We start from the raw sequence: 15,514 nt of genomic DNA, 5'->3' as shown, positions 1-15,514 counted from the left end.
ATGATCCGTTTTCTCTGAGTTAATGCGTCTAGAATAATTTTCACATTTCAACACCAGATGGCAGTGTTAGAGAGGATAAAGAGAATATTAGGCCCAGTACACGTAAATATCTTTATTTGGGAGTAATGTTTTGGGCTATTTTTAAGGAACTGGTCCTTTTATGACACATACAACCAAATTATTTCTTTATTGGTAATTAAAAAAATTATGTCACACAGTACAACTTAACATTGTTCAAAATATTTAATTATTTATTTATTACATAAATATATATATTTTGCCATTTTTGTTTCATATATGGGATGGTGTATTTGAATTAGATGTATATGTATATATATATATATATATATATATATATATAAAAGAGTAAGACACTGCACCACTCATCCAAGTTGCTAAATCTGTTGTTTAAAATGAATGCTTTCTAAAACGAAATTACCAAATGGTTCATATTTTGTTGTGGTGATTACTGAAGTAAGAATGTATGAGAAGTGTGTGATATTTTAAGCAGGTAAAAAAAAGAAGTTTCTGGACAAAAAAAATAAACTTCTCACCTCACACCTGGTTACGCTTTTTTCCAAAAAATTTTTTTGTGTGTATTAAATGCTAATTAAATATTTTGGCTAATCACAAGGTAACAATATGTTAAAAATATAACCTTTCCCATTTTTTTTATTTATACAAAAATGCTAATAGAATCTGCATATTACTGTTGAAGATAGAAATAAATACTTATTAAAAATTATATCACAACTTTCATCAGCCTCTTTTAATTAATTAATGAAATGTTATTCATGTTATTTTATCTAAAACACACACACACACACACACACACACACACACACACACACACACACACACACACACACACACACACACACACACACACACACACACACACTTAACATGGAGAGGACAGATTGTCCCTCCTCATCTTTTGTTCTGTTTTTGAGTATGTGGTTGGAGAGGGACTTGAAGTCCAGAAAGTCCTTGTGTCCAAGTTCATGTACACTGTATGTATATTCTCACAAGTGTGTAGTAGCCATCATGGATGGCTACTACACATGGAGTGTGATAGCGCGCATGCTGCAGTGGAAACTGCAAGAAGAAAAGTTTCTATTTACTCCCATGATGGCTACTACACACTTGTGAGAATGGAAAGAAAGAACGACCCATACAGTGTACATGAACTTGGACACAAGGACTTTCTGGACTTCAAGTCCCTCTCCAACCACAAACTCAAAAACAGAACAAAAGATGAGGAGGGACAATCAGTTCATTGGCAGAAGATTAAATGGTTCCACTACATGAAAGATGAACCAAAAACAATCTTCTTCAAGTATGATTTCACCGGCCCAACCTTCAGAAAACTGACGGTGGCACAACAGGCAACAAGAGGCACCAGAATCACACACCCCAGGTCATTGTATGAAAGTCTTCCAGGGATCAGTGCCTTAAAGAAAAAAGACCTACTCGCCCTGTGCACCAATGGGAGTATTCCTCACTGTTATGCAGAGTTCTATAACACTCTGACAGTGGGCAGTGAGTGAACTTTTTAGCTCAACTAAAGTGAACTAAAAAGTGAAATGTGTAATAAACAAGAGAAATTAAACTGTTTGAAATTAAATGTTAAACTGTTTGACATGAATATGAACTCATAAATGAGAATTTAAATTAAACGGTTAGAGATTAAATGTTAAACAGTTTGAAATGATGAAATTAAATGACTATGTATACAGTATAAAAATAAAATAAAAAAGTTATGAAGTTAAAAGGCGTATTTGATGTTTTTGCCATATTTTCAAGATTTTGCAAGGTTTTAGAATATGTTCATCGTGTTAATATGCCATGATATGTTCACTTAAGAACTTACTCATATAAGTATGTATGTGGTTGCAATGTTGTGGTTGAAGGTTAATAAATACAGTTGATTGAAGTGTGGTCAAAATCTTGTTTTGGCTCTCCTGTAAAGTTTGTTAAATGCCACTTGCGCCCTTCTGGCTCCAAACAATGTGTAGGCCATACATGTATTTTTTAGAGCCAGAAGGGCGTGAGTGGACATACGCCCCTCTGGCTCCAAACAATGCTCAAACTTTTGTGTTAGGTCTTTGTTGTTTTGTTGCTTTATTCAATACAGGTTGATTTCTGCACAACTAGATAGAGCTCATCAAGACCTTTAATTTGATATATAGAACTCATTTTCGCCCAAAATGCCACTTACGCCCCTCTGGTTCCAAGCCCTCGCTATACAGGTCAAAGGTTATCACCCATGTTGGTTTGTATGTAATATCACACCCTGAAGGGTTAAAATTATGGAGGACCAAACCTGCAGAAATTATTTATGAAAATGAATAAATGACTAAATAAATAAATAAATACATAACTGAATAAATAGATAAAGAAATGTGATAATAAGTATGGAATGCCAAACCTGACTTAATAATAAATAAATAAATAAATAAATACATAAATAAATATGCAAAGAAATGTAAAAAAAACTAAAATAAATGACTATTTATTCTTTTATTTCCTTATTTATGTTTAATTGTATAATTATAATTATGTATGTATAATTATTTATGTTTATTTTTTCATTTATTTATTTATGCATTTATTTATTTCCACATTTATTTATTTATACATTTATTTATTTATACATTGATTGCTCTGTATGCTAATGAGGGGGGCGTGTTTTACCTCAGACATAGCAATCGAACTCAGAGTGGCAGTGCTGAAGCTTTGAGGCCACAGTGACACCTTGTGGTGTGACCAAACAAATACGCAGGAGTTTGTGGACGTGCCTTTACAGGTCACGCAGGGACTTAGAGATGGGCAATATGGCCAAAATCTTATATCACGGTTTATGTCCTTTAATATCACCCTAACTGTATGTATAGGTTTACCATACATAGGCCTACTCTTTATTATGTTATAATTTGAATGCATTATACACTTATTTTAGACTGGAAGCACACTGTGTACAAAAAGGGACTTAATTTATGTTGTACAATAGAAGCAAACCAAGATAATCAATTATTAAATGGCTCTTTAATTAGGACAATGAACCTTATTAGTCTTCATTAGAGAAAACCATAGGATGTTCATTCATTCATGCCAAATTGCAGGCTTTATTTCATCAGCTACAGGAAGGATTTTATTCTTAAATGAACCCTTTTTGCATTTATCAACATGTTTGTGCCACTGGAGCACAGCCGAAGAGACAGCCTGCAATCACACCCCCTCTCGCCACTGTTACACTGTGTTTGCACACACTGCGACCAAACTGTCCAGCTCTATCAGCGCCTGCTGCGTTTGCTCACTAGTCCTCTAGAGAACAACGGCACCTTTAGAGCTTCATTCATTCTTGGCTTGGTACAGTATGTATTTATTTATTTATGATGCATGATGTGTCTTGAATACCCATTCACATGCATGCTTGTGTGTGCAATGAAATGCCTTCCTGGATGGAATCATCCAACGGTGCACATGAATCTGAAGATCATTTCAACAGCTACTTGATCTACATCATCAGAACATATGTGACCAGGAAACCATGGCAACCATCTCAGGTGCTCTGGCAAGCTGGAAACAAGGCCAGAGGAATGTGTTTCACAAGCCTGCATTAGTGTTAAATGGTCTTACACCTCGCATCAAAGGCAAACACGTGGAGAAGATACTATAGGGTCATTTAGATAAAGTGTTGAAGTGCTATGTGCTATTTTCTCAACCAGTTGGATAATAAGTCAAGTAAAATTAATTTGAATAGCACTTTTCACAATACACATTGTTTCAAAGCAGCTTTACAGATACTGGTATATGTCTATAATGCCTTAGTGCTTTATCTCAACTGACGTGAGTGATCATCCGGATTTAGATCTAGCTATACTATAGCCTATTTATAGTATTATCTAGCACGTATATATGCCGCAGTGACTTGGACACAGATATGATTGTTTAAAAGTAATTAAGAGATTTAAATATTGGTCTGTATTGTTCTATTAAGGGATTAAAATCATGGTCAATTTTGTTCTAAGAGTAAGCAAGTCTGATGCTCATGACTTGCCAGTAAGGCTTTTAGTCTTTCATTCTAAGTGACATTAAACGATTCTCAAAAAGCTTTTTTACGACTCGTGTCTGTATGGAAGTGTTGTTGCGTTTGAAGCTGATGTGTCTCTGTGTATATGTGTGTATGTCTGCATTTAGGTGGGTGTGGCCTATAGTCACCGGAGATTCTGATTGGTCCTCCTGACTCCTGTTCCACCCCAAGTTCCTGTTGTAAGGACTACACCAAACAAGACATGAATGCACATATGAAATGACCAGTATACGAGATCTGATGAAGATGAGGAAGGGTGGAACTTGGAAAGCAACCTGCAAACTGCTACAGCAAACACTGACCAACTTTAAATATTGAGCAACAATCTCATTGGCTACAAATGCAACAGGAACCAATCAGCCGTGTAGTTAATGATGTAATTGTCAGCAGGTTGTATTATGGACCCATCAGCCTGCGCCATCTAGAGTTTAATGACAGAAGTTGGTATTTTCTCTATTGTTTCGTATAGGAGAGTGAAACGGCTTCGCGAACAAGAAAAAGTGTAGGAAAGGGTCTGATTTGTCCATCGGGAATTGATTGGATGGTTGTGGTTGGCTATTGCAGTGATGTCATGTGAGTGACAGGTTGTTCCGGCCCTCACGTCAGTAAACACACCATCAGAGAAAATAAGAAACAATGCTGCAAGTTAATCTCATTAAAGATTAAAAGGGCACATGAATTTTAAAAAATGAATGCAACACATAAATAATTTATGACAAAAAGCCAACTGCAATATTCCATAAAAAAATGAATTGTCAAATTAGATTTCATGTTGACTTTAAGTGAAAATATAGCTAGTTGTAAATGTGAGTTTAACATCTTCCAAATTTAATTAGCAGTCATTGAGATGACTTTAGTTTCAATTAGTAATGTATGATTTCAGACAGAATTACTATATAGTGATGTCGCTTCTTACTGTGGTTTAAAATTACTTACATTATGTACATTATGGTAAAGATTTTGGTTGAAAAATATTGATATCGTGGTAAAGATTTTGGTCATATCACCAATGCTAGAAAGTCAACACATAAAAAAAACGGTAAAACTATACTATAAGGTCTCATTTGACCACATTAGTTAATGTATTAACTACCAAACTAACAATTAGCAATACAGTCATTTATTGTTTGTTCATGTTAGTTCACAATGCATTAACTAATGTTAACAAAAAAACTTTTGATTTTAATAATGTATTAGTAAATGTTGTAATTAACATGAACTTAGATGAATAAATGAACTTAGATGAACTTAAATTAATAAAAATAAGTATTGTTCATTCGTTGTTCATGCTAACTAAAGTAGTTAACTAATAATTATTGTTCCTTATTGTATAGTGTTACCAAAAAACCTCCTATTAACAACAAGACTTAAGTTTCCAAAATCATATGCCGGATGCTTTAGAGTGGACCTCCTGAGCATGTCTGGACAGTACCACTACCGTAGCTGGCTTATTATGAGATGCATCATTACAGGATAAAGTGGATTAGAGATTTAGTCATGGGAATTTTTTATTTTTTTTACATCCCTATATGGGAGGATTTTTGCAGTGGACAGAATTACACATCACAGCTGGACATTGTGTCTGGCTTTTACATTTGTATCTAATGTGTAAAAAATAAGCAGTGTAAATAAGCTTCACCTAATGTCATGTCATTAGGCCTCCTCCATCACACTACAATTACATTAGGCCGTTCACACACCTTCCTGACAGCACGTTTCTTTTGTTTTATGGTGTGTTTGGTTGCTTGGTAACAGTGGATTTTCGCCAAGGCTCAACTTATGGCGCTCTCTTTGATTGTAGTGGATACACAGCAGTTTCCACTTGAGTTCAGTCTCTGACATTATTAGTACGAGGCACTCTGATAATTACGTTACAATCAGCAATTCGACAGCATAAAGTCTGCAACATAATAGGCCATGACATGTTATATATTTGTTGTTGTTGTTGTTGTTGCAGCTACTATGATGCATTTTGGGACGGATTTTTCATAACATTGGTGGTTTGAATGGTTTTTAACTAGATTTCAGTACACAGATGGCTGCTCAGAGTGTTAGGGAATACAGTAAAACCAACCAACAGAATCAGTCTGGCAGTAGCACGATAATGGAGAACCGCCAAAGAGACCAAAGAGATGGTCGGTCAGCAGCTTATCATAAAACTAGGTTGATTGGATGATTTGCTCTGACTGTAAAACGCTGAATAGCAAAAATATCAAATGACTTTTATTTCTGATGTGTTGGAAATATTTTCATTGCTAATTAGTTGCAGGTGGTATTATAGTAAGAGGGACATTCCCATCCTGGAGATCATTTGATTGGACAAATATTTGGACACACCCCTGAGTTTTATCTGTTTTTGAGAAAAAACTGTATATTTATATAATTTGATAAATTAATCAGATATAGCCTATCACTTTATTCTATAAAATCTATTTTTGTACATTTAAATAATACATATTATTTTATGTTTTGTTATCTTAAAGCCCCAAAATGTCAGGTGGTGAAAAAGTCTGAACAGACTAAGAAAACTATTTAAAATGGTGTTTTAATAATAAAAAATAAATAAAAATAAACACTATGGCATCGTTTTAGGTTTGAAATCTTGCTTTCACATAAATACATTTTATAAATATAGTTTTAAAGCTGTTGATAACTGAAAACATTTTGTCCAGAAATGTGTATATTCTCAAATGTCAGGGTGGCACAAATGCAAACATGCATGCTCTTTTATGAATTGGCAAGGTAATAACAGTAAACTTGATAATTCAGCATCCAGAGTAGCCCAACTGATCCTTGTGGCGGAGAGAAAAGGTTTGTAGATCTCTCTCAAATACTGGTAAAATGGCTAATTTAAAATATGGGTAGGTTGGTACACTTTCCATGTCAGGTGTACAACTACAGTATGTATACATACAACTATTTGGTTGTACCGCCTGACATAAAAACACTCAAAAAATGAATTAAACACTTTGAAATGTTATTTAACAACTGAAACTTTGCTTAAACACATTGTTCATGACTCAAAAATATGCATTACATTAGTTTTGATTAAAAAAACTTTATTAACTTTATTATTTGTCAGTGACATATATATATATATATATATAGGCTATATGTGTGTGTGTGTATGTGTACATATACTGCACATACAGTATATAGAGAAACATGTAATATATATCTATATATATATTACATGTTTCTCTATATACTGTATGTACAGTACTGTATACACACACACACTCACACATATTTATGTGTATGTATGTACGTGTATACATATACTGTATATATATATAAGCATCAATTTTGATCTGATTAATTGAATTAATACATTGTAGTGAATTTAATTAACTCTGTAAAGTTGTGTATATGTGTTTAAGTATCATATTTCATGAATAAGGCTTTAGGGGTAATTCATTGATCTCAGCAAAATCTCATCATATGTATAATATTTGAATACTTATTTTTTGATAATTTGTTCGTAAAGAAATTAATTCACCAATTAATTTTGCTTTGTGGTCAAAAAGAGTTTCAACAAAGGATCATGAATAAATAATATAGATTATGAATTATGAATAAATAATATAAATATATTATAATCATAACTGTATAAATATATAAAATATATATAAAATATAAATATATTTAAAATATATTCAATATATTAAAAAGTTCTGCATATAAATATGCATATAACATATTTATAAATACTAATATAATTATAAACAAATTCATAGTTTTTTTATTGACTGAGATTATATGTTAAAGATGTGCATCTACATTATTTGTTCAACATATTTAAATGACACAGGTATACAATTATATCTGACCAAACACATTGCACAAGGCTACTCTATTCTTGCAGATCAGAAGATAAAAAAAAAATGTCAAGATGAAATATATATCCTTATAAGGTATCACCAAATCACTGTTTTCTGTTTCACTGTGATATCAGAAACAATCCAAAAATACACTGTTGATAGCTTCAGTGATTTCCAGCACGGCATGTGGAATAAATCAAGATGCACTAGTTTAAGACGCAGCATACCAGTGCACTTTCAGCAGCTTAAAAATTCACAGCAAAGTTAATGTAAAACCTTTTAACAGCTACATGTCTGAAATCATGCATATTTGTCTGACAAAACAGCCATATCATTGCAATTTCATGCCTGAACTGGAAGCATGAAAACACGCTCTCTTGCCACATTAGTGGATACACCATGCACAGTTCACGCTTACTTACACCCACTCTTTTAAATGGACAAATGAAGTTGAAGGAAAAATGTCTGTTCTGCTCAGAATCAGTAGCAGGGGCCGTAACACAGCAGCAGTTGCCAAGAGTCTTTTCTTGGTATTACTTGGATACCTCACATTCCTATAGAAACTGAGAATGTGGCAAGGGCTCAAGCTTCAACACTAAATACACTAGGGTTAAAATACTAAACCATTTTTTGCTGACATTAAGGACAAAATGACGTTCCCATCATATCTTTTCCAAAAATGGATTGAGGGAGCTTTATGGAACTTGAAATATTGACAATGAAACCATGTCATATGACAACATATTAAAGTAATAAATAATAAATATAACAAATATATTTATTAAATATGAATATTTTTTCACATTCATTAGTAACACTCTATAAATATATATATTTTTTATAATAGCAGCTTTTTATGGTTCAAAATATTTATATATTCATTATTTATTTTATCTTATATATATATATATATATATACTCACCTAAAGGATTATTAGGAACACCATACTAATACTGTGTTTGACCCCCTTTCGCCTTCAGAACTGCCTTAATTCTACGTGGCATTGATTCAACAAGGTGCTGAAAGCATTCTTTAGAAATGTTGGCCCATATTGATAGGATAGCATCTTGCAGTTGATGGAGATTTGTGGGATGCACATCCAGGGCACGAAGCTCCCGTTCCACCACATCCCAAAGATGCTCTATTGGTTTGAGATCTGGTGACTGTGGGGGCCATTATAGTACAGTGAACTCATTGTCATGTTCAAGAAACCAATTTGAAATGATTCGAGCTTTGTGACATGGTGCATTATCCTGCTGGAAGTAGCCATCAGAGGATGGGTACATGGTGGTCATAAAGGGATGGACATGGTCAGAAACAATGCTCAGGTAGGCCGTGGCATTTAAACGATGCCCAATTGGCACTAAGGGGCCTAAAGTGTGCCAAGAAAACATCCCCCACACCATTACACCACCACCACCAGCCTGCACAGTGGTAACAAGGCATGATGGATCCATGTTCTCATTCTGTTTACGCCAAATTCTGACTCTACCATCTGAATGTCTCAACAGAAATCGAGACTCATCAGACCAGGCAACATTTTTCCAGTCTTCAACTGTCCAATTTTGGTGAGCTCGTGCAAATTGTAGCCTCTTTTTCCTATTTGTAGTGGAGATGAGTGGTACCCGGTGGGGTCTTCTGCTGTTGTAGCCCATCCGCCTCAAGGTTGTGTGTGTTGTGGCTTCACAAATGCTTTGCTGCATACCTCGGTTGTAATGAGTGGTTATTTCAGTCAAAGTTGCTCTTCTATCAGCCTGAATCAGTCGGCCCATTCTCCTCTGACCTCTAACATCAACAAGGCATTTTCGCCCACAGGACTGCCGCATACTGGATGTTTTTCCCTTTTCACACCATTCTTTGTAAACCCTAGAAATGGTTGTGCGTGAAAATCCCGGTAACTGAGCAGATTGTGAAATACTCAGATCAAAATTGCTTAAATCACCTTTCTTTCCCATTCTGACATTCACTTTGGAGTTCGGGAGATTGTCTTGACCAGGACCACACCCCTAAATGCATTGAAGCAACTGCCATGAGAAATTGAACAGGTGTTCCTAATAATCCTTTAGGTGAGTGTATATATATATATATATATATATATTTTTTTTTTTAGGGGGGACATTTTCCTAACAATCTGACCTTTAAATATTCTGATACACTCTTTAAAAATGCAACGATGCGAAAGAAGAAAACATGTTTGGTTCCCCAAAGAACCTTTCAGTAATCAGTTCTTAAAGAGATAGTTCACACAAAAATGAAAATTCTGTCATCATATACTCACTCTCAAGTTGTTCCAAACCTGTATGAATTTCTTTCTTCTGCTGAACACAAAAGAAGATATTTTGAAGAATATGGTAACCAAACAGCTGATGGACCCCATTGCTGAACAGAAAGGAAGATATTTAGAAGAATATCAGTAACCAGACAGTTTCTGGTCTCATTGACTTCCATTGTAGGAAAAAAATATACTATGGAAGTCAATGAGACCAGAAACTGTCTGGTTACTGATGTTCTTCTAAATATCTTCCTTTCTGTTCAGCAGAAGAAAGAAATTCATAAAGGATTGAAACAACATGAGGGTGAGTATATGATGACAGAATTTTCATTTTAAAGTGGAGTATCCCTTTAATATGATCAAGTCACTGAACATCCACTTTTAAGCGATAGAAAACTGATTACACCTCATTGCAGCACAGAGGATTTTATCATGCATGTCCTAGGAAAAGCATCTGCTGGGAAAGCATCACTGTAAGCATTCGGGAAAGGCTGTTTAATTCCTAATTCAAGATGCCCTTGCAGGAATCACGTGAGGGAAGGATTACACACAGTAGAGCCATTGCATTTTGGCACTTCATCCATAGCATATGAAGCCCAAAAGCAGACAGTTGGACCATGACAGCGCTGTCACTGGACAGACATTCAAACATGTTTAAAGATGTCTGTCACTTAGTTTTTAACCTAATTTGAAGAACTGTGCAATATTTCCTGTCCTAAAGAGCGGATCGAATGAATTTGGATAGGTCACAGTAAAAATAAGGTATATCAATAATTTTCTCTCAGTGAAAATGCAATGATAAGAAGGTGATGTATCAGTGCTTCTAAAGTCGAAAAGTGATTGTAAAGGAATATGCTATAGGGCGAGAAGTGACACTTTGATGTTCGGTGCAAAATTGAATGGAATAAGCCTGGAGAATTTTACTCTGTAACCACAAAGGTGAGTTTATTAGCTTCAACAACAAAACCATCTTCCTTTTTTCAGAAATGTGAAACTCTCTGAACAAGCTAAGATAATTATAAAAATATTTAGTTCAATAAATAATGATGTCTAAAAACATACGTTTTTTTTTTTTACACCATGCATTACCCTAAAAAGTGTTGCCACCAATAAAAATACTCTATAATCAGGGACATAATTTCTTTTTTTATTGGCAAATATTGTTCCAAAGGACCTTTAACATCTAAATAAACTTTCCCTTGCACAAAAGGTTCTTTATAGTGAAAAAGGGTTTAGATCAAAAGTTTAGATCACACTTCTTTTAAGAACTGTCCCTGGTTCTTTGGGGAAACTAAAATGGTTCTTCTACTGAATCGCTGTGAAAACTACATTTTGGAACCTTTATTTTCAAGAGTGTGAAATAATTTCTGTCATGACAACTCATGATAATGTTTGGTCTTGGCGGAATAGATCTGCTATGCTGTTGCTGCTGCAGAACAAGAATGGGATTTGCTAATGCTAATACATAGGACATACAAGTACTGTAGGACATGCTGCTGCTGTACAGTATTGCATACATGAATCACCCATAGCAGCTCTATAAATGTGGAGCTGGGGAAGGTGGAGGGTTTATGAAAGAACGCTGCAACTGTTAACAGAAAATGCTGACCAGTATTTGAAGGCTGAGCAACGAGCTCATTGGCTACTGATACAGCAGGAACCAATCAGCTGTGCCCTAGATGATTACAAGCAGATTGAGTTAAAGCAGAGAATGTCTAATATGGCGAGAACTTTCACTCTCAGTACACTTCTGGCTTCTGAACTGGTTGCAGTTCCTCTCTGATTCCATATGAGGGCACTCACAGGACGAGTGCAGAATGAATGGAGGTCTATGGCGCTATACCAATAAAAATCCACTTTTCTCAGGATATAATTTTTTGTCTAGTAATTTGAATGTTGAATTCGAAAGGAGATGCAAATAAATTACACATTGCTGGGTGATGGATTTTTTTGAGTCACTTATTTGCTTTAAAAAGTCTTTTAAAGTGTCAATGACGTCATACACATGTACGACCAGAGATACTGCTTCACGGCAATCCTTCACTCACTCTGGTGCGTTCGCGCTCTACACTTTCTTTTCACTCGAGGCATCGACAACACAGCTGACACAGGTAAACACACGTGCTAGAAGAGTTTTTGTTTTGTTTGTTTCTGGTCCCGCTGCGGATGACACGATGCCATCAAGCGGTATCTCTGGTCGTAATGAGTCCTTCACTGACCAATCAGCGTTCATTAGCAGAATGCTAGCGTGTTATGGGCAACAACAACTCAACCTGTAAGAAATCAAAAGGACATAAGTACTCGTTCATTCAACTTTCGACCTAAAACCCATGTTGAACTTTCAAAATCTACACTCAGATCTGAGATTTCTCAACGGCAATCGGGTGAAAGAGACAAATTTAGCTGTCTAGCCCCATTGACTCCCATTCATTTTGCACTCATGGCGATCGCCCCCAGTGGAACTCTGGTGGTACTACAACCAAAATTCGGTACAATAGAGCTTAATAGGGAGTGGGCAGGCTCTCCGTAGACGGGCTCTGGTTAAAGCTACACTGTGTGATATTTTCCCCCATCTAGCGGTGAAATTGTATATGACTACCCAGTGAATATTAGTTTCTGTTCCTTTCAATTCCGAAGGCGTTTTAACTCCTATGGTGGCGTATTATTCCAAGATTAACATGGCTTAACAAGTAAAAGCAATTAAAAATAACTAAAATTTACAGTGTCCTTTTTTTATATAGCTTAAAAAAAATCGCGCCTTTAAAACTATTCATCACCTGTGATCTGTCGCAGCACAGATTTATGTTACAAGGTAAACAATACTTTTTCACCGATGACGCGAGGAAAAGTAACGCAAGTTACTAGAGGTTGTTCTGGCGTTATGCACAACCATGCTATGGTTAGACAAGCAACTATAAAACTTCGAATTAACAAAAATAGGCTGAATTACCTGTCGAGAAGAAAGAAGAGGAAAGCAGGCAACTTCGGCGACCGTTTTAAAATCTTTGCTCCTCATGAGCTCTTTCTATCTGGGAAAAGTTACTCCAATATTGACTTTGGTCTCGTTTTAATTCTCTCTTTCGCTTCCTTGGCGACTCTGCTTCATGTCCTCGAAAACAGGCGTGATCCTCCATCAGCAATCTGTCAAATCTGCCGGCAGTCGCGAGTAATCTCCCCCTCGCATTCGTCACGGTGTCACTGAGTGTAAAACGCGAAAGGCGAAGCTTGAATTTTCAGGTATGTCCCTCTTTGGCGAATGTATTTTCAAGATGGAGGCGCAACATGGCTGCCGCCATTCGAGCGACTCGCCTGACTTTGAAAACAGAGACATTTTCTATTTTAGTATTAAGAATTATCCTTATTTTTAGGTTATGAGAGTCAGGGATAATTGACTTACAAAAATAGAGACACAAGCAATAATTTCTTTAATCTACATAGATACAGTATGTTATGATGGATTTTCAAAAAAATTTTACTTGTTTGTGGCAAATATATATAATCTTCACATTGTGGAATAAACCTCAGCAATTAGGAGTGATTAATCTGATGTGTAGTTAAGGCTCACATAGATATGTGTGGTGCCTCCAAGCAGAATGATTGTCAAACACAAGCGCAGAGAGGGCAGTTTATAGTCTGTATTTTCTGGTTCAAAGCATTCATTATACTAGATAATTGCTTTCTCATGGGACAATTTTGTTTCCTTGTGGGCTGAGCAGACTACAAAGGACAACTGTCTCTGAAAATAAAAGTTTACATTCTGTCTATACATAAAGTTTTGGTTCAGCTTAAAAATGGTAAGTGGGTTGTTAACTCTCTCCCTGCAGTCAGTGTCCCCCTGACAATAGAAAACTTGACATTGGCAAGGACAACACTGAGATCAAAACTAAATTCTGGGTCCTGATGATTAATGATGTCATGATTTGATGACTGGCATGAATTAGAATTCTAGCATTGTTTGATAATGTTGTCTAAAGACCATAATCATAAAATCATTTTCTCAGCCTGACACAGGAACATCACTACAGAGACTGTTAAAGGATAGTTCACCCAAAAATGAAAATTCTGTCATCATTTACTCACCCTGAAGTTGATGGACCCCATTGACTTCCATAGTATGGAGAGAGAAAAAAATAAATACTATGGAAGCCAATGGGGTCCATCAACTTGAGAATGATTTTTGGATGAACTATCCAACTTCCAACTATCCCTTTAATGTTTCTTTCCATGTGTCTTAAAGCATTAAAAGTACAAATCTGTCTCTCTCTGTTTTCTTTTCTTTTGTGAGACCTATTAGATATGATTGATAAAATATGATCATACATAAAATTAACCTTGCAGGTTATAAAACCACACAATGTAATATTTTTTGACATTTCTGTAGTATTTTTATTTTTTAAATAATGAACAATTGTTTCCCCGGCTTTAGCCTTTTTTTAGCTGCTTTTTTGACAACCAAGAAATAACATTATTTAAACTCTTTCTATGGGTGCATGGTGGGAAAACAGATAAATAATATCAACACATTTTTGTGTTTATCTTAACATTGATTGCACAATATGCGAAAATTGCACAATCCCTCAAACATAGTGTTGCACAAGCATCATATCAAACGAATAGTAAATAAAAAAGGTCAGATTAAAATAATAAAAAGGTCTGACCTTCTGATGTGGCCAACAAACAACAACACAATTAAAAAGACATATATTTTAGAGACTTTCGGCCACTTTTAGTTCCCTATTCGTGAAAGTATAGAGAGAATCTGTGAACAGAAAAATGTATGATGTAAAAATCCAAAATGATGGTTGTAACACATCTAAAGGCTGATGATATTGGTTGCCACACCCTTTGCTTTAGTGTGTGTAATGTTGATGCACCCTTTCCATCAGAATCGAAATGTCACGCCTGAGAGGAAATGTGCATGCACAAGTGAAGTTTGCAGGGGCATTAGAGGCTGAATTTAAAACTACACGGGTCAAAGCTCAATAAACCCCACACGCACTATACAGTCTCGTCCATATCCGCATAGACCCAGAACAACATACTGTATGTGCCATTCAAAAAGACACACAATAGAGAAGATCCAAAGAGGTGCGGACTTTGGTTTCTGTTAATGCGCATGATACTGCAGCAGTTGTACTACACCAGCACACTCCAACTCACCTTGAATAAGAGCATCTGCCATGCCATTTTACTACCAGGGGGCGGATGATTAACCAATACACGCCCCAGAGCGCCTGGCACTGGCCAATCAGAGTGCAGCGGGGGCGGACCCAATGGCTACATTCCCACACTTGGTTTCACTTTGCACTTCGGAACATCTCCGT

Source organism: Rutilus rutilus (genome assembly GCF_951802725.1).
Source record: "Rutilus rutilus genome assembly, chromosome: 9".
In the NCBI taxonomy this organism is placed as follows: Eukaryota; Metazoa; Chordata; class Actinopteri; order Cypriniformes; family Leuciscidae; genus Rutilus; species Rutilus rutilus.
Note: the sequence above shows the minus strand (reverse complement) of the source record.